The sequence below is a fragment of the Pituophis catenifer genome, unplaced genomic scaffold (genome assembly GCF_029215685.1).
Source record: "Pituophis catenifer annectens isolate HBS135680 unplaced genomic scaffold, rPitCat1.0.hap2 SCAF_1, whole genome shotgun sequence".
In the NCBI taxonomy this organism is placed as follows: Eukaryota; Metazoa; Chordata; class Lepidosauria; order Squamata; family Colubridae; genus Pituophis; species Pituophis catenifer.
Window position 1 is genome coordinate 324,379,078 of NW_027256881.1, and position 19,709 is coordinate 324,398,786.

General features: G+C 42.6%; 1 protein-coding gene across 1 annotated transcript in view; it reads left to right on the forward strand.

Annotated features, from left to right (window-relative positions):
* The first annotated feature begins 887 nt into the window (after positions 1–887).
* The window catches only part of GNG2 (G protein subunit gamma 2), a 57,008-nt gene continuing 38,186 nt past the window's right edge, over positions 888–19,709 (forward strand). The window contains exon 1 of the mRNA XM_070931669.1: positions 888–998. The gene's annotated coding sequence lies outside the window, so the exon portion shown is untranslated. The remainder of the gene's footprint in view (positions 999–19,709) is intronic.

Below are 19,709 nucleotides of genomic sequence, written 5' to 3' on the forward strand. Positions count from 1 at the left end.
ATTGTTTGCATGTACATGAGAGCTTATGCTTGTGTGTTCAATCACATTTGGCCAATAATTCAATTCTATTCTGTTCTGTTCTGTTCTGTTCTGTTCTGTTCTGTTCTGTTCTGTTCTATTCTATTCTATTCTATTCTATTCTATTCTATTCTATTCTTCCATTTACATTCCATTCTGCACAGCCACGTATATGAGCTGGGCAGCTATATGCATCAAACCAATAAACTGGTGATTTGTGTCCCATATTCCCGAGGTGAAATAACTGGTTGCAAGCTGTGCTATTTCGATTTGCAATTACTCTTTCCTCCTCAACCAGCAGCAATAGAAGAGATGGGCATGGCCTGCTTTCTGAAGGGTGGGTGAGATAGACATTTCTAAGGTTTCTAAACTTCCTGTGTGGTGGTGGTAGTGGAGGACGCCTGGAGAAATGTCACTTGCCACCACATATCCCCGAAAGAATTGGAGCGTCTCCACTAAACTCCATTAAATACATTTAAAAAAAAACAAACCCCCCCCTCAAAGCTGTAATGTTCTGCTGCTGCTAAAAGCTTGCCTCAAGATAAAGACTGTAGAAAGATGTTGCTCAAAAAATGAAAAGAGGGGAGGGGAAAAAAACCTTCCACCCTTTTTTTTAAAAAAAAGAAGCAAAGGATTGGAGTAAAAAGAAAGACTTGCAGACCAGTTGGGCAACCACAGGGGCTGCCAGTTAAGAACCAAAAACACCCCCCCCCCAGTAGCTAGAGGAGGAAGTGGTGGATGTTCCGTTTCCTGTACAACGAGGAGCTGATATCACAGGCAAGACTGGGTGGGACTTTATTTGCAGGCTAAGGCGCTGCTCGCTCCTCCGCTCCATCAGCTGTTGCTCCTAAGCGCCGCACCCGGGCGAGTTCGCCTCCTTGCCACATCTCGCAGCTGGATCCAGGGCGCAGAAGTCTCGGAGGGAAGGTTTTTCTCGCCTGCCTTGCGCCGACGGCTCTCCGGGATCGCCTCTCCGCCAGGTAGATAAGCCGAAGCCGGGGAGAGAAGGTGCAGATGTAAGCCTTCTTCTCCCAAGCGGCGCGCGTTTCCCTTTGCTGCTCCAACGCGCCGCTTCTGCGTTCCGCCCATTCCCTGCTTGATGGGTCCCGGAGAAAGTCGGAGATGCGGGAAAGAAGCGGGGATGGAGCGGGCGGATTCGGCTTGGAGTCGGATCGCCGGGCTAGCAAATCGCCACCAATCGTGGGGGAAAGACCGAGCTGTTGCAACCCAGGAATTGGGAAATGAGAACCGATGAGCTTAATAAGAGAGAGGAAGGTTTGACGGATGAGCCTCCACCCCAGGCAGAGCAACTGCGAGACAAATGGATGAATGCTTTGCACTCACTCCAAGCCTGCGCGCCGGCTCTCTCTGGCTCGCATGCAAGCGTGTGTGTGAATGGGAGTGAGTGGCAACTCCTTGCAAAATCGCTTTCTGCCGTAGCTGCATTAAAATTGCATTGTAGTGTGTGTCACCCCAGGGTTGCATTGTCCAGTTGTTAGGGCTAAGTCGAAATAGGCGTGAATTCAACCCTGTCCGTTGCGCTCGAGATGGGGGGGGGGAGGAGGAAGGGGAGGAGGAGTGATTCCCCCCCCCCAATTTCTCTAATGCATTTGTTCTCTGCAGCTCTCTTTGTTCAGATCAGGCATTGTTACATAATAATAATAATAATAATAATAATAATAATAATAATAATAATAATAATAATAATAATAATAATAAGGATGGGATGGGTGGGTGCGTGGATGGAGAGGTTTGATTCCGATTCAGATATATTTACTAGGTTGAAGGAAAGAGAAATTCCACCCACACTTACAAATATCTGGTGCTTGGTATTGTCTGTTAAAGTTATTCCTGCTTCCCTCCCTAGAGAAGCTGGCTGGGGGCAGAGCAGTGGTGGAAAAATGAAAACATTGTGAATTGGCTCCTTCATCAGCAAATATTTCTCCATGTTATGGGGATTTTTTTTTGTTGCTGCTGAGATTTTGGGTGGCTCATGGACTGGAAACCTACTAGGGTGGGGAAAACCTTATTTTGTTTGATCACATCATAGTCAAGTGTAAAATAACCAAATGGGTGAGGAGGAAGGAGGGCTTCGTATTTATTTCCCGACCAGTGGGTAGATAGTAGTTTTTTAAAGTGGTTGTGTAGAATGAATGAGCAACCTGGCTGGGTTTCTCTTGAAAGCAAATGGATCCGCCGTTCCTCTTTATTCTTCTCCCATTCATAAAGCAGGCATGGGTGCATCTTTGCTGAATTCTGAGATTGTGGAAATAAGGCTTAGGGGCAAAACTATTAACAAAAGGCCATGAAAGAAATTTCAGACTGGGAGAACAAAGGCTGAATTTAGAAAACCCGCCTGTCAATCTTTGTGGAATGGAAATTAGCTGCTTTCCTGCTTCTTGTTTCATCTGTTTTAAAAGCTGGAGATTAGCTTCTCAACATATTTTCCCCTAAACTCTCATTATTATTATTTTTCAAAATAGCACTGAATAATTGCAAATGTCTCATTTTTTTTTCTTGTGGGCAACTTCTCTTCAAAAAGCATTCTCAGAAGAAAGAGACATGACGTGGATCAAATGTGAAACTGTTAATTCTGATTTCTTAAAAAGGAACCTGGTTTGTTGACCAGAAGAGTCGGAAGTAACTATAGCAAAATAAGCATCTTTTTCTCTCTTTTTTTCTGATGTTGAAACTCGGGAACCTGAATATTGCAGTGCAATATTTGCTCAGAAATGTCCCACTGAGTTTAGGGAGGGTGGAGTGGAGTGAAATCTAATTTGCAAGGCAGCAACTCTGAGAAATAAACTGCAAGGGGAAAAAACAGTTTACAAATCCATTTATATTTTATGAAATAAACTCTGCATCCTCTCTCCACTCTTAGCTTTTCTCACATTAATCATGCATTATGGCAACCCATAAAAGTTAATGGTGTTGAGCATCTGGATATATCAGTAACCATTGCAGAAGGTACCTGTTGTTTCTTGTCCATAAGGGGAACCATTTATAATTACTCCCCCCACCCATAATATATTTAAGTGATTTCTGCAGTGACATCAAATCCGGTGATCTCTCTTGTGAGCGGTTATGTCTGCAAATTTCCTGTTATCTTAAGAAAATAGCATCTGTAGTGGCTTCTCCTGGCGAACAGCCAAAGCAGCCCTTGATTTAAAAAATAAAATAAAATTGCAATCCACACAAAAGAGCAACCTTTTTTCCCAGCTGCTTTTGTGGGGTGATTTGGGATCAAATTGGGCAGGTTTTCAAACTGCAGAACTTACCTCAATTTCTCTCCATTTGTGTGCTATAACAGAAGCTGCCACACCCACCTGTTCCTTTCATGTTAACAGGATTGTGTGGAATTCTCCACATATAATCAGCTATTCTGCCCTAAGGCTCTTGAGTGAATTACAGTGCAATTTGTTTAAAGATAATGTAGAAAGCTACAGCACTCGACTTTTGTTTTGAAGCAGTTTGGCATTTCCTCAATGGGTGTGGCATATTAAAAATCCTCTGCGATGAAGACTCGTGGATGATAGAGACCATGGTAGATCTTATTTATGGACAACGGTATTTGATGTTTTGTTTTTCCTGTGGTTTTTTTTTTTTACTTTGTTTTTATTTAAAAGAAAGACATGGTAATTATTCCTAAACTGATAACTGACACAGCATTGTCCTTTCTGAATCTTCCCATAATGTCACCACAGAGTATCTCAGAACATTTTAAAATAAATTCACCCAATGAAATTGATTGTCCCGTTGGCTCAGACCATGAAAACTCTTAACTGATTTGTGCAGTTTACTGTCCCTGGATGGGGCAATAGCTGATATAGTTGTCTATTACTGTCATGCAAAAAAAATAAAATAAAAAATGATTAGGCCAATTCATAGAAATGAGTAGCTCTATCCCAGGCTCTCTAAAGGAATCCCCACATTCAAAGCCAGTCTAGCCCCAAACGCATACAAAAAGGAAAGGCTGCTGGCTTTAACCCTGCTTGAGACTTTCCAGAGTCATATAAGGCTGATATACTTTTGAAACAGGATAAACTACTAAAGTGAGGAAGTTGGTGGTTCAACAGCTGTGTTTGTACTGTAGCCCCTATTATGGCATCTTTGGTATTCTCTGAGCTTGGTTGTTTACCTGACTCAATATCATCAGTGCTTTTGGCTAGTAATGGTCACAGTGCTAGTCACTGGCACTAGCACATTGATTAGCACTTATGATATTACCTGAGTAAGGAAACATCTACAAGCAAACTACCAAGATCAGAAAGCATCAAGGATGTCGCAGTTCAACCCCGAGTTGCAGATATTCTCTTCTATTGGGGCCCCTATTATATCTGAACTTTGTGCCCTCCAGGTTTATTGGAAGAGATAAATTCCAAGGAACTGTGGAAAGCTACAAGTTCCACTCTATGATCTACATCAGGGGTCAGCAACCTGCAGCTCTGGAGCCACATGTGGCTCTTTCATCCCTCTGCTGCGGCTCCCTGTTGCTGGTCAGCACCACAATTGACAGGACTTTTGGTTAGAGCAGGTAGAGGAAAAAGGACGCCGCGCTAGGAGGCGACAATTATGGGGGAACCGGACTTCCGCTCGGCTCCAGAATTGAACGGGGGCTCCCAGGTAGGACCTTTGTGGCTCTTTGAGTGTTTAAGGTTGACGAGCCCTGATCTACATGATCCTTTGCATTAAATCAAACCCTAATGCTTGTTTTGTTGTTTTCCCTTTGACTTTTCAAATAAGGTTTCAGAGGCTCTCATTTTATGGACCTTTTTGTAATTTACTTCGGAGGCACATCTTTTCAAGAGGAAGGCACATGGCTAAATTTGCATAAACTGGGAGGGGGGATGGATTTCTAGAGAGAAAAATCCAGTATGTTTTCTGCTGAATGCGTCTGTCACTAACAAATGACAGGGTCCTCAGGTGCGAAGTAATAAACCCATGGCTGGAAGGATAGCAGATTGACAGCCTGACATGTGATTACAGGCTTCCCATGCAAAAGGCTTGGTTCAGCTCTGGGCAAAATGATTTTTTTTTTAAAAAAAGAGCTCTTTTCCATCTGAAACTTCGATGAGTTGTTCCCAGTAAGAAAGACGCTGCTGAGCAAGATGGACAAAGAGTTTGGCCTGAACAAAGGCAGTTCCTTATGTACTCCACAGGATTCATAATTAGAAGCAGATGGCGGGATATGTTCCTGTTTTTAACAGATCACTATTTTTGTGCAATGTTTTGCATAGGGCTTCGTGCAAAATGCTTTATCAGCTTCATTAAAATCCCCCTGCCCAATGTTGTCACTCCTGTCTACCGTAGAGGAAGCGGAAGCCAAGTGATGGTGGCTGGCTTAGCCATAGCAGGCATGTAACATGAAGCCGCCTCCTTCATTCCAAGTCCAAGTTCCTATTCATAGGTTCCTATTCATGTTCCCTCACAGGCAGTTGATAATGCAATGGGTAGCCAGAGAGGACTTAGGATAGAAAGTTCATTTAGATGCAGATGTGAATTCAGCTCAGCCACCTAGGCTAGCCTTCCCAGCCTCGCTCCTCTAGAGCCAATGAACTACTCTCCTTATCATTACTGATTCAGCAGGGTCATTATAGAGCAGTGTTTCTCAACTTCAGAAAATTTAAGAAATGTGGACTTCAATTCCCAGAAGTCCCATGCTGACCGGGGAATTATGGGTGTCCACATATATTAAAGTTGCTAAGATTGAGAAATACTGCTCCGAACTGTTCTATGCAAAATAGGAGTTCTAATCTAATTGGTAGATTTTGTTGGTAAGATAAGAAAAAAAAAATTGCCTGTAACCCACCAATTCAGTGGTATGTGCTTTGGGTTAAATGATTTCAGCCAGTTTTCATCTCTAGTTTGATAATTGGAGGATGTGAATGAAGTCAGCTTTTGTGGAGGTCAGGATGTATGCTTGTTGCATTCTGTGGTTTTGGATTCAGCCCTCCTGATCCTCTGCCCTTAACCTCCTGATCCCCGTCTATCACCTTTTGGCAGATCAGAAGCCTAATAGGTCCAGAAATGCAGCGATGACCAAGGAGAATGACAAGCAGATGATAAGACGGAGCTGGCTAGAGCAGCAGTCTCCAACCTCGGCAAGTCTGGCAGACTTCAATGGGAGTTGAAGTCCGCCAAGCTTAAAGTTGCCAAGTTGGAGACCCCTGGGCTAGAGTATGTAGAAGGGTCAGCTTCAGGGGTGGGTTCTACTTACCTTTACTACTGGTTCGCAACAGGATCACAATGGAAGCTTTTGCGCATGCGCAGATCGCCGATGACGACATCCAAGGCGGTGGGCAGGGCCTCCCACTGGTTTTACTACCGGTTCTTGTGAACCGGTCCGAACCGGGGGCAACCCACCACTGGTCAGCTTGATATTAAAATAGAAAATGGATTTATCTCTTGAAACTAACCTGATAATATTGGTCCATCTGCATGGCAGTCTGGGTTTAGTTTGCTTGTAATGTATATTGCTCAGAAGGAAAACCTGGGTATGCACAGGGGAAAGTCATAGGAGAAAGGAGATTTTGATTAGCGGGATCTCCTGTCTGGAATACTTGCCTGGCTCTATATTGTATAGCTCTACATTGTAGCCCTTCCAGCACTAGATGAAAGAACTTTTAAAAAAAAAAATCTGAGGTATTTTAGAAAACCATTTTCAAGATACAGACTACTGCTTCCTTCTTGATTCGATTCGATTTTTTTTCCTCATCATTTTTATTCTGCTTATTATTGTTGTTGTTTAATTGATTTGTTCATTTGTTGTTGTTTTTTTACTTTATTTATAAGATTTATGAACTGAAATCACTCCAAAAACTCTAGATGGTGTTGAATTTGGTAACACATTTGTGTACTGCTGGGGGAGGAAATAAGGTTTTGGGGAAACATAGAAATGTAAATACTCCAAATGCAAATACATTCAGAGTCACTTTAGCAGGGACAGGGGCGACATAAATCTAATACAAACATACACACATATGTACACACATATATACACAAAAGTTTTTGTTTTTTTTTAATGACCAGCTTTCAGATTTCGGGAGGAGAAAGTATTCAGATTCTGCAAACATTTTCTTCTCACTCTGTTCCAAAAATAATGCACTCAGTGCTATGGCTACTTATTCAGAAGATGTATATAATTAGAGCTCTCTCTCTCGTAAAGCTACTTCATCGCAAAGCCGGGCGCGCTTGGTGCTGTTGGTTCCCTGAGCCATTGTTCGCCATGAATTAAGCAACATCGAATCTTTCCTTTGTTCTCCTGCCAGCAAGGTCCGTCTTGGACCGGCAGGAGAATTACTTTCAAAAATGTAACAATTAACTTTTCTTAGTTAGTGAGGTGTTTTATTTTCTTTATAACAAATAAATGAGTTTTATTAGAAACCTTTCTCGCGTTTCTTTTCAGATTATTGACAACTTGGATTAAGCCACGACCCATCTCCTCTAAACCAGGGTAATTAGTCCCAGAGCCAAACATGGGATTAATAAATGCCCTGACAACTGGCAAGAATTCAGCTGGAATTCAATTTGTGTTGGGAAATGATCCACTCATATTGCTTGCTGTACATCAATGATTCATACATTTCATACGTGGTTTTCTTCCTTGTGGCCCACCACAGCTTTTGTTGATCTTACAATTATCACAAGCAAAACTAGTGAAAAGAAAAGAGAAGTCTTTTGGGTACAAACAAACTTCTGCTTTCTGATTCAGTTGCAGACTTGCAAAACAAAGAAAAGGGATTATATTTTTTTTGAATTTTTTTTTATTTTTAAACAAACAAAACATAAAACAACCATCATCCCTTACAATTGCAAACAGTGTGTCGATCGGTTACAAATCCCTTGTGCTTCGTTTTACAAATTATCTAATTTCTCATGTTATCAACCTGATATATATCTTTATATCATTATCCTCATTTGTCATTTATCTAACAATGGCATTCCAAAAGAAATTGTTTTCACATATTATAACATTCATTTTATATTTCATATTTCATTTCCATGTTTTAGTATCTAGCCATTGGTAAATAAATCCCATATCTTATAATATTGTTTATCTTCTTGTTCTCTAATTTCAAATGTCAATTTACTCATTTCAGCACATGATTTTCTTAATAACTTCATCTTGTGTTGGTATTTTCTCATTTTTCCAGTTTTTCGCAAGCACAATTCTAGCCGCTGTCAATACATTCACAATCAAATATCTCAATTCTCTATTGTATGTTTCTGGCACAATTCCTAATAAAAAAAATCTCTGGTCTTTAAGTCTATGTGTTTTTTTGTCATTTTTTCCAACCATGTGTGGATTTTCGTCAGTGGTTGGTTCCTCCCGGTTCCGCCGAGCTGGTAGCGGTGACGATATGATGTCACCGAACCGGTTCTGCCCGTCCCCCCCACATTATTCTTACCTTTTATTTGGCCCCACCCCCAATCTATTGCTGCCTCCTGAGTCCCAGCTGATGGCTAGAGGGAAAAAAACTGTTTAAACTCTTGCCACGGGGCTTCAAAGGGCCGCCCTACAGCTGATCATTGTTAAAAGAAAACAAATGAGTAGACCGGTGCCTGCAAAAATAAATGGGTAGACCAGTGCCTGCAAAAATACATGAGTAGATCAGTGCCAGCAAAAATAAATGGGTAGATTGGTACAGCTCTGCAAGCAGTTAAAAGCCTGGTATATCAGTATCTCTGCTAAATCCTAAATAATTGTCACATGACCATCAAGCCACACCCACAAAATAAGCCACGCCCACAGAAACGGTAGTAAAAAAATTTAGAACCCACCCATGATTTTAGTCCAGTATCTTTTAGCTTCTACACATGTCCACCACGTATGGTAATATGAGCCCGGGCTCAAAGAAAAGGGATTTTAGATGACTGTGTGCTTCCATTCTTTGGGATATATATACTGGTTGACAGACCCTCCTAGGAATTAGTTTTGCATTCCTCTTACTTAATAGGTCAAGAACTACAGTATCAAGGTGCAGAATTAACTGCCTGTGGATGAAACAGTCATTTCAGCAGCTGGGGGGGGGCAGCTTTCAGCATCTGCTTCTGCTTGTTTGTGTTCTGTTTGTGGGGAACACCAGGAAGTGCATTACAGAATCATTGCTGATTCTCAGTCACGAGTGCAGATAATTGGCATAGCCGCTTTCCTTTTCAGGGCTGGAGTGGAGGGGAAGGAATAATATGCAGTTGGTGTGTAGTAAGTTTGTGTTTATATTTTGCTTTTCTTTCTTTTTTTTTTCCAACTGTTGCAGACTCAACAAAAGTTTTGTACCTTTTCTCCAGAGGGTACATTCTGGAAAGGAAGTCTCTGTTTGCAATCTCAGTGGGCCCCGGCCATTATTTATAATTGTGTTGGGTCTACCTTTCTATAAAGGCAGCAGAATGATCTGAGCCTCTAGAGAGATTGAATGAAGATTTCTGCCTCACATTTCTCTTATGGCCACTTCCCCTGGGAAAAAAGAGAGCACTCTAGATTAATAACTTTCTGCTCTAATTTGATTTCAGGTTTCCCTCTCTCCTCTTTGGCTATTTCTTAAGAATCCAAGAGGTATAGTTCAGGGGTGGGTTCTAAAATTTTTTAACACCGGTTCTGTGGGCTTGGGGAATGGGGAGCACTGTGGATTCCTCCAGAAGGATATGATGTTTGATAGTATCAAAAACCAGAGAGAGATCAAGGAAGTCAGGGTGGACCTAGTTCAGGGGTGGGTTCTAAATTTTTTTACTACCGGTTCTGTGGGCGTGGCTTATTTTGTGGGTGTGGTTTGGTGGTCATGTGACAATTCTTTAGGATTTAGCAGAGGTACTGGTCTACCAGGCTTTTAACTGCTTGCAGAGCTATACTGATTGACCCATTTGTTCTTGGAGCATTCCGGTCTACTCATTTGTTTTTGGAGGCACCGGTCTACCCATTTGTTTTTCACACATCAGTCTAACACTGATCAGCTGTAGGACGGCCCTTTGAAGCCCCGCGGCAAGAGTTTAAACAGTTTTCCTTCTAGCCGATCAGCTGGGACTCGGGAAGCAGCGAATAGATTGGGGGTGGGGCCAAATAAAAGGTAAGAATAATGTTGGAGCGCAGGAGGGCCCAGCTCCCGAACAAAGAGAACCAGTTTGGTGATGTCATATTGTCACCGCTACCGGCTCGGCCGAACCGGGAGGAACCCACCACTGGTATAGTTCATTTGTGTATGTAGCAGGGGTGGGTTCCAGTGGTGGGATTCAAGTAATTTAACAACCGGTTCTCTGCCCTAATGATTTCTTCCAACAACCAGTTTACCAAACTGCTCAGAAAGTTAACAGCTAGTTCTCCTGAAGTGGTGCAAACTGGCGGAATCCCACCATTGGTGGGTTCTACTTACCTTTACTACCAGTTCACATCACGCCCACCTGTGCTCTTCTGCGCATGTGCAGATCACCTATGATGACGTCTGAGTCAGTGGGCGGAGCCTCCCATTGGTTTTACTACTGGTTCTTGCGAACTGGTTCGAACCAGGGGCAACCTACCACTGGTATGTACATGTTTTGTGAATGTATTGTATGCAAGCAGAGCAATTAGAACACATAATGACCCGAGCTGAGAAATTCTACTTTGTTTTGTCACATAAATGAATGCTTCATGTTCAAAATGTCACTGTAGTCATTTTCCATGTGATGCATTGCCTGGTGATGCACCAAAAGCAGGGTTGGGCATCCCCTAAGCCAGGGCCCAGTGTGGCATCTGTTTTCTAATTTTAGGGCCTTTGAATTCTTTCAGATCTCAGGGCTGAAATTTAGTTACGCATTTATTTTGTATATCTGTAATTTTCTTATGATTGTGAATTTTAAAACAATTTGAAGTAAGTTAAAATGCATCCGAACAATAAATGAAAAAAATATATCATATATGTCAAATCTTTTTTATGGACAATATAAAACATTTCAAAAAGGAAAGAAAAAATAATGAACTAAATTTAGATGTAGCCCTCAAGAGCCACTAACTAAGAGGTCAAAATATCTATCTATCTATCTATCTATCTATCTATCTATCTATCTATCTATCTATCTATCTATCTCTGTCTGTCTGTCTGTCTGTCTGTCTGTCTGTCTGTCTCTGTCTCACTCTGTCTCTCCTTCTCCCTCTCTCCCCCTCTCTCTCATTTCTATATCACTTGCATCACATAAAACACTAAAATGATTTAAAAGCTATACCTAAAACAGTTTAAAAACTAGATTAAAACAAAATTAAAAGGGCCGATTCCAAAGTTAAAAAAGCAGAGGGAGCACCTTTGGCCCACCAATTACCCCCAGGGCTGCATAGCACTCCTGGACCCCAGGCCTGTTGGCAGAGCCAGGTCTTAATGGTCTTCTGGAAGGCCAGGAGAGGAGGGAGGGTTCAGCCTTGCCTCTGGGGACAAGCTGTTCCATAGGTCAGAGACAAGAGCAGAGAAGGATTACTTCCTAGACCAGGGGTCTCCAACCTTGGCAACTTTAAGACTTGTGGACTGGTATATTGAATTTGTGAATTTCAATGTATATTGAATTTGTGAATGTAATATAGGTTTATTAAATACATGCATAGTTGTTTAGGAAGTAAAATACTACATACTTGATATATAATGAAATAGGAGATATGTAAATTTGTATATAGATCAAGGAATAGATTACTTATTAACTTGATTTAGACGCAAATGTTAGAAACCAGAGACGCTGAGCAATGTCCATTGTTTTACTTTTAAAACTAATAAAATATTTAAAATAAAAAAAAAAGACTTGTGGACTGTCTGAGGAATTCTGGGAGTTGAAGTCCGCAAGTCTTAAAGTTGCCAAGGTTGGAGACCCCTGGCCTTGACCCTGCCAGTTGAAGTTCTTTAATTGATGGGAAGCATAACATTCCCTCTCTGCCTACCCAAGTGGGACTAGTCAGTGAAATCAGGAAGAAGTGGTTTTTCAGATTATGCAATAAGTCATGAGTTGAAATGTGATCTGGGGATAACCTATTACTAGAACTACAAAAAGGACTATTAGAATCTTGGAAAAAAGGTTGAGATGGGAAAAAGGAGATTTGGACAGAGATCAAAAGCATCTTAATATTAAATAAAAGATCAAGAATGTTAGAATATTGAGCAAAAAGAAAAGAATATAGAGTTGGCTTGTTTGAACAGGGTTAAAATATTTCTATAAAATTCTGGAAATCCTTTAAGGACTTATTGCTGACATTGGATAGAAAAGTTAATGATCTTCAGATTTATGGTGATCTGAAGATCGCATTCAGGAAGGAGAGCCAGCTGCTCCGCCCCTTGACGTACCTATCCATTATGGAAGCCAAGGGACACTGTCCTGGAAGCAGTCTCCATACTAGAGCGGCTGCAATTCATTGTATCCACTCCCCAAATGGTGTCCACTTCTGGGACAATACTGTGTAGGAACTTCCAGGTAGGAAGTCCATGCGGCAGATTCCTGCTTCCTAAAGTAGATCTATAGAAAAGGTAAAGGTCCAAGCCGTGACTGGGTGGTGAGGAAGCACCCCCAATCCTACAGGAACTCAACGGAACGAGATGAAGGTGGTGGGGCCACTGCAGCATCCGTGCCGTCAGTTGTAAAACTGGGCAGATTGCCAAGTGCCCAAATTTTGTTCACGCAGGTTCTGCAGCGGCTATAATTTTGAACAGGGGTTGTAAGTCCCTTCATTTAGTGATGTTGTAATTTTGAATGGTGTCTGAACTAATAGTTGTAAGTTAAAGTTGTCTGAAAAAAGACAGTAGATGGTGCAATATAAGCCCCATCCCTTTGTTAAACGTTCAAAAGCAATAAGAAATTTCATTGCAACACTCTGTCATCATTGATCTCCTTACACACATACATACACACACACACAAACATCCTGCAAATGCTGTTGCTGATGCATGTTCAAAGTTTTTAGTGAGCATAATAAAGTTGTTACCTAAGGTCTGAAACAGACAACACCCCATAAAGCAAAGGAAAAACAAAATAACTCATGGTCCTACCTATTTTGTCCCATTCCCCTACTGCACTCCATCCATGTTAATTTTTGCCTCCTTGCCAATTAAATCTGATATCCAGTCATCAAGCTCTGAGCTGGAAGGAGAGCAGTTAAGGAACATGGGGCAGTGATTGTTGGTGAAGCAAGGAGTTCTAGGTAGATAACTAATAATTAGTTGCCCCTTCCCAGATCAGAATAAAATTGTAACCTCATGAAAAGTCTTTTGGCTTTTTGAATGCAAACATGTTCCTTAAGATATTATCTAAGGAAGAGTTCATCATATTGGATACTGAACATTTTGGGTACAGTATTGTAAAATACTGCTTAGGCTTAAAATTGTTCCAAAACTTCCTATCACGGACTCCCAATTTACTTAATTTAGAATCTAGTTTTTCTTGACATATTACCCTAAGTTTATTTACCCCACTTTTCCCCTTCTAGTTAGATGGGGGTGAGTTAACTCATGCGGCTTATTATGCATTCCTATGTTTGTTCCTGAGAAGACGTCTCTTCACATTCCGCATGGTATTTAAAAAATAATGCTACTTCATATATTGCAAGATGATGCTACCTATCTAAACAGTTCACAAAATTATATTAAGTTTGCCTACTTTTATCTTGTAATCCAAAGGCAGCTGCTCAGATGTTGACTCCGCCTGCTGTCCCCAACCCATTCATCACCGGGAGGATTATTCTGAGGAAGCCTCCAAAGATTACAATTATTATTATGGTATACAATCTATGGGAGTATGATTTTTAGAGAAAGGTGTCTATATTATGCTATGATATTTAGATTTTTAAAAAATAATTTTACAGTTTGAAAATATGTTTGAGGCATTTCTTCTTCAAGAAACAAATAAATAAAAATGAATCATTAAAAGAGCCCACAAGAAATCCACCCACTTGACTCATGCTGTTGCTATAGTAATTTGGCTCAGCCATGCAAAATAGTCTCCAGAGTTCTCAAAAAAGGGGGGGAAAACCCCCACCCTCTGGTCTGATTGACACAATGGCTCTCTTTCTCAATTCTGTGTGGATTCTTTCTTCGCCACGCTGTTGTGGTCTGCCGGCAGCCTGCGGAGCTGGCAGCAGAGTCGGACAGTGAGGAGGTTGGGGAGGAACATGGGCCAGTCCTGGAATCTGGGGAAGGCTTGGACGAGGGCTCTGCACTGGAGGCAGAGAAAGGGCCGTCTGGGAGGTATGTGCTGCCTCCAGAGCCTCCAGAGTTGGACCTCAGCAAGGCAGAGGAATGGGGAGCCTGTTCCCAGTGCATGCATGCGCAGAGCTGCCAGAAAGCAAGAACAGTTAAAACAAAAGGGACGACTTGGGAGTAGGGCTTGGAGATGATTGGCCCCTCCCATAAAACTTAAAAGAGAAGCAAAGGCACGTGGGCCTTTGCAGGAAGCAACATTGTTAATTCTGTTCAGTTTAAAGTCTGAAGCTCTGTTTGATTCTGGACTCTGTGTGGCTTTGCCAATTAGGTCTTTGGTAATGTGTCAAGGGAGGTAAAGGTGGGTGATTATCAGCCTTATCCCAAAGGACTCTTTACAACTATTTGGTACTCATCTGTGAATGAACAGAATTCACAGCTGTTACAATAAAAGAGGTTTTTGGGACTACTCGTGTGTTTTACTGACTCAGGAAGCCTAGGTCAGAACACATGCATGAAATACTTGTGCTAAACTGTTTCTCTGGGGAGTACCACTGAAATATGTTATTTTTTAATACTACAATATTTATTGTTGTTATTATTCTTAGCATTCCTATCAAAGCATTTGGGAACTAAGCATCACCAAAGCAGAAAATCTCACATTAAAATACAATAAAAGGGCAGTAGATCAGTCATCAGCAAATCAATCAACCAATTCAAAGTAAAAAGAAAACATCCAATCATAGAAAACAGATGGCTCAGGTCACTTTACTGCATCCATCCAGAATCTGGGAGGTTTGAAATCTCTTTGAACTGGGGGTCTCCCAGACGTTCCAGCCAAAAAAACCTTATTGGGAAAAGTTAATCTAGCACAATTTGCCCTGTGTAGCTTCACTATGTTTTCCTGAGGGGAAGTAGTGATGTGAAGGAAGGATGACATTTTAGTTGTGATGGAAAATGCAGTGACATACTGTAGTCCTGGGAGGTAGTTCCAGAAGCTGTGGGATTTTTCAGATGTCCTCTTCTGAAGGTAAGGGAAAAGACATCATTTGGACAGCCATATAAATTATAACACCCTCTCTGAGTTTATCAGGATTTTGATGTAAAAAAACAAGGAATATGAGGAAGCAAGAGAAATGCTAAAGTGGATTTGCAGCTCTTCTGACCCCCCAAGCTAAACTTCAAAGCACTCCTAAACCAACTATGGATCAGCTTTTTCCTCCTAGTTTCAATTTGAGGATATTTTTTAGAAAAAAAAAATTGAAATAACTTGGTTGGAAGAAGAGAACGGATGTTAAAATCCTTTCTTTTCTATCCTGTCAGACCATAGGATTTGGAATTTGTCTGGAGGCCTCAACAATAGAGGAAGGATTGCTTTATAAAGCTGCAATCTTATATAAACTTCTTGGAAGTCGTATTACGAGGAACTTAGCTTTGAGTAAATTGTTACAGGGTTGCAGCCCTTGGAAAAATATCTCAGGCCAGACGCATGTTAAGGAAAAAGGGATCCCCATTTCCACAAAGGATTCCCCACTTTTGCTAAGAGATACGTTGTGGAAAGGGTTGTATGCACTCCGTGGATCATAATAGTTCCTATATAGGTAGCAATTATAAAAAGGAATATATATTAGAACAAAAGCCAATAATTGTGTTCAATACATTTTTCCAAACAAAATATGATGATAGATGTAACAGTGACTCAGGTTTGTTTGAAATTGGAAGCCCATTCCAGAATGTGTCCTTCAGATTCTTATATCCCATTTAAAATTATACTTCACCAACTGCGACTTTGAGATGTTTCCATGCTACCATTTTCACAGTTTGCCTTTTTTTAAACAACAGGCGAGAAGGAACAATTGTCCCTTCTAGAAAGAGGTGAAAAAGATTGAGTTTGAAACCATAAGGAGCCTAGTTTTACCAAATATTGTAGATCAGGGTTGTCAAACTCCCAGCCCACAGGCCGGATCCATCACACGCTGGCCACACCCACACCCGTTTTAGCGAGGGGGGAGTCCCTATACGTCACGCGACACCGCTGTGACAACGTGAGTTTGACACTGCTGTTGTAGATAGTACCAATAGAAGAGAACATTTGTAGTTCAGGGTTGAATTGTGGGTAATCTGGTGCTCTCTGAGCTTGGTTGTTTTCTTGCAGACATTTGCAAGAGAAACTGAGCAAAGATAACTTGGAAAAAGAAAAAAACCATATTTCTCTGTTTCTAAAAAAAAAGTATACTACATGAACCAGTAGATACTGTAATACAAGTCCAGTTGATTTACCCTGTGTTTGATGATGAGGATGATGTGCCATCAAATTGTTAACTTTTAATAACCACATAGATAAATTTTTGTCATGATTATCTGCCTACGATTTAACCTGGTCTTCATCATTTTCAACAACACACTCATAACTACTGTAACTGAGTTCATCTACCTTGTTGTTAGTCACCCTCTTCTGTTTCCTTTCAACTGTCCCAGCATAAGAATCTTCTACAGAGAGCTAGGTCTTTGCATAAGTACAAAGCAAGATCATTTGAACCTGTCATTTGTGTCTTGAGTGAGAACTCTACTAAATCATAACCATGAACTTGTTTGGAGACAGCCTTTGCTAGAGAGCATAATGGGATAATTGCTGGGAGATGCCAGAATAAGGAAGGTCATAACAATTCTTGTAATTAGAACCAGGAATTGAAGCCATCACCATTCCTAAATATTTTTTTTCCTCAAGTTTCGTTCCCCATGGAAATAGGTTTCAGTGCATATTTTCCAAATGTATTATCTCAGCATCCTGCTGTTGGATATATGATCCACATCAAGCAATGGGCTTTTACAGGCTTGGGAAACAGGAAGTTAGACATAATAGAAGAATTTATTCTGGGAAATTTCAGATGTGCTTATTCTGCTGTTTGAGATGATATGAGCCAGCAGTGTGTTGCAACTACCTAAAAAACCAATGCAGTCCTAGGCTGCATCAACAGGAGGATAGTATCAAGATCATGAGAAGTGATATAATGCTCTATACTGAACTAGTGAGGCTACCCTTGGGATTCTGTGTCCAGATCTGATACAAAAAATGCTGCAACCCTAGAAAGAGTACAAAGAATGAAAAAGATGATGGGTACTAGAGGTTAAACCATATGATGAACAGTTAAGGAAACTACCGGTAGATATTTCTAGCCTAACAAAGAGAAGGATTAAGGTAACAGGCTATCTTCCAGTACTTGAGGGGCTGTCACAGGGAGGAGTGGGTTGACTTATTATTCAAAGCATTTGAGGCAAGACAAAAAGCAATGGGTGGAAACTTATTAAAGACAGATCCAATTTGGAACTAATTTCCTGACAGTAAGAACTGTCTGTGGAACACCTTGCCTCCCAGAGTTTGGATGCTCTTTCACTGGAGGCCTTCAAGAAAAGACTGGGCAGCCATTTATTCAGGATTTAATAAGGTCTCCTACCCTGGACAGGAAATTTGACTCTAATACCTCCAGGGTCCTTTTCAGCCCTATGATTCTAAGAATTTTAGGCTACAATGCAGTTGGAAGGCCCCCTGAATAAAGATCTTTGAAATGAGAAACAGCCTTGATTTACCACATTCTCCCAAGGCCATGTAGAGGAGAACAGATTTGAAGGGTAATGACTTACTATTGGTGGATAAGAACACGAGTCCAGTCAAGAAGGTGGAACAGGGAGGGGAAAGGTTGGCAGTATTCACTGAACATCCATTCTTGAGAAATTATAGTGGGGCCGTGGGGTGCAGATGGGTTTGCTGACTGCGTACCTGGCTCCCTGCCACGTGGCAGCGACCCTACCCGAGCTACTCGACGTCATCGCCGGGGTGGCGGTGGATACCCCCAGACTTATTGTCATGGGGGATTTCAACCTTCCATCCGCGGGTGAGACGTCAGAGGTGGCTCGGGAGTTCATGGCTTCCATGACGGCCATGGACCTGACCCAGTTAGTTCAAGGCCCCACTCACATAGGAGGACACACTCTGGACTTGATTTTTATCTCTGGTCAGTGGCTGAATGATCTTGGTAGAGGGGACTTAGACATTAAACCCTTGTCATGGACAGATCATTCGCTCCTTCACTTGGACTTTCCTACCGCTTGCCCCCGCCGCGGGGAGACGGAACCGACTAAATGGTTCCGTCCCAGGCGCCTGATGGATCCAGAAAGGTTCCTGACGGAGCTTGGGCCATTCCCTGAGACCCTGACACACGACTCGACTGAAGAGCTGGTGGCCGCCTGGGAGAGTGCAGCCGCCGGAGCTTTGGATCGTGTCGTGCCTTTGCGGCCTCTGACCCGATGCCGATCTCAATTGGCTCCTTGGTTCTCTGAGGAGCTGAGAGAGATGAAGCGTCGGAAAAGACGCCTAGAGAGCATTTGGAGGACTAGTCAATCCGATTCCGACCGGACACAGGTGAGGTCTTATATCAAGACCTACCTAGTGGCGATAAAAGCGGCGAAATCTAACCATTTTTCCACTCTTATCGCATCTGCAGAGAACCGCCCAGCCGCCCTGTTTAGGGTGACCCAATCCCTTCTTCGGGGGGGAGTGCGGGAGGATCCCTTGCAGGGTCGAGCTGAGGATTTTGTGCAATTCCTGCACGATAAAGTCGCTCGGATTCGGGAAGGCTTGGACTCCGACTGGGCGAGTCCGGGGGAGGAGACGAGGGTAGGTCTTGAGAATATTATCTGGGAGGAGTTTGATCCTGTGGCTCCCGAGGATGTGGACAGGGTTCTGGGTAGGATTAGTGCCGCCACATGTTTATTGGACCCGTGTCCCTCCTGGTTGGTACTGGCCTCCCGGGAGGTTACACGAGGCTGGCTCCAGGGGATTATAACTGCTTCTCTGAGTGAGGGTGCCTTTCCCGCCGCCTTGAAAGAGGCGGTGGTGAGGCCCCTCCTCAAGAAGCCTTCCCTGGACCCGGCTGAATTAGCCAACTACCGTCCGGTCTCCAACCTTCGTTTTGTGGCGAAGGTTGTTGAGAGTGTGGTGGCACGACAGCTGCCCAGGCACCTGGATGAAGCTATCTATCTAGACCCGTACCAGTCGGGCTTCAGGCAGGGGCACAGCACAGAAACGGCATTGGTCGCGTTGGTGGATGATCTCTGGAGGGCTCGGGACAGGGGTTGCTCCTCTGTCCTAGTCCTATTAGATCTCTCAGCGGCTTTTGATACCATCGACCATGGTATCATGCTGCAGCGGTTGAGAGGGTTAGGAGTAGGGGGCACCGTTTTGCGGTGGTTCTCTTCCTTCCTCTCCGGCCGCTCGCAGTTTGTGTTGGCAGGGGGGCAGAGGTCGACCTCGAGGCATCTCGCATGGGGAGTGCCACAAGGGTCGGTCCTCTCGCCTCTTCTGTTCAACATTTATGTGAAGCCGCTGGGTGAGATCATCCGTGGTTTTGGGGTGAAGTGTCACCTGTACGCTGATGATACTCAGCTGTACATCTCCACCCCAGACCACCCCAACGATGCCCTTGATGTGATGTCTCGCTGCCTGGAGGCCGTACGGGCCTGGATGGGGAGGAACAGGCTCAGACTCAACCCATCCAA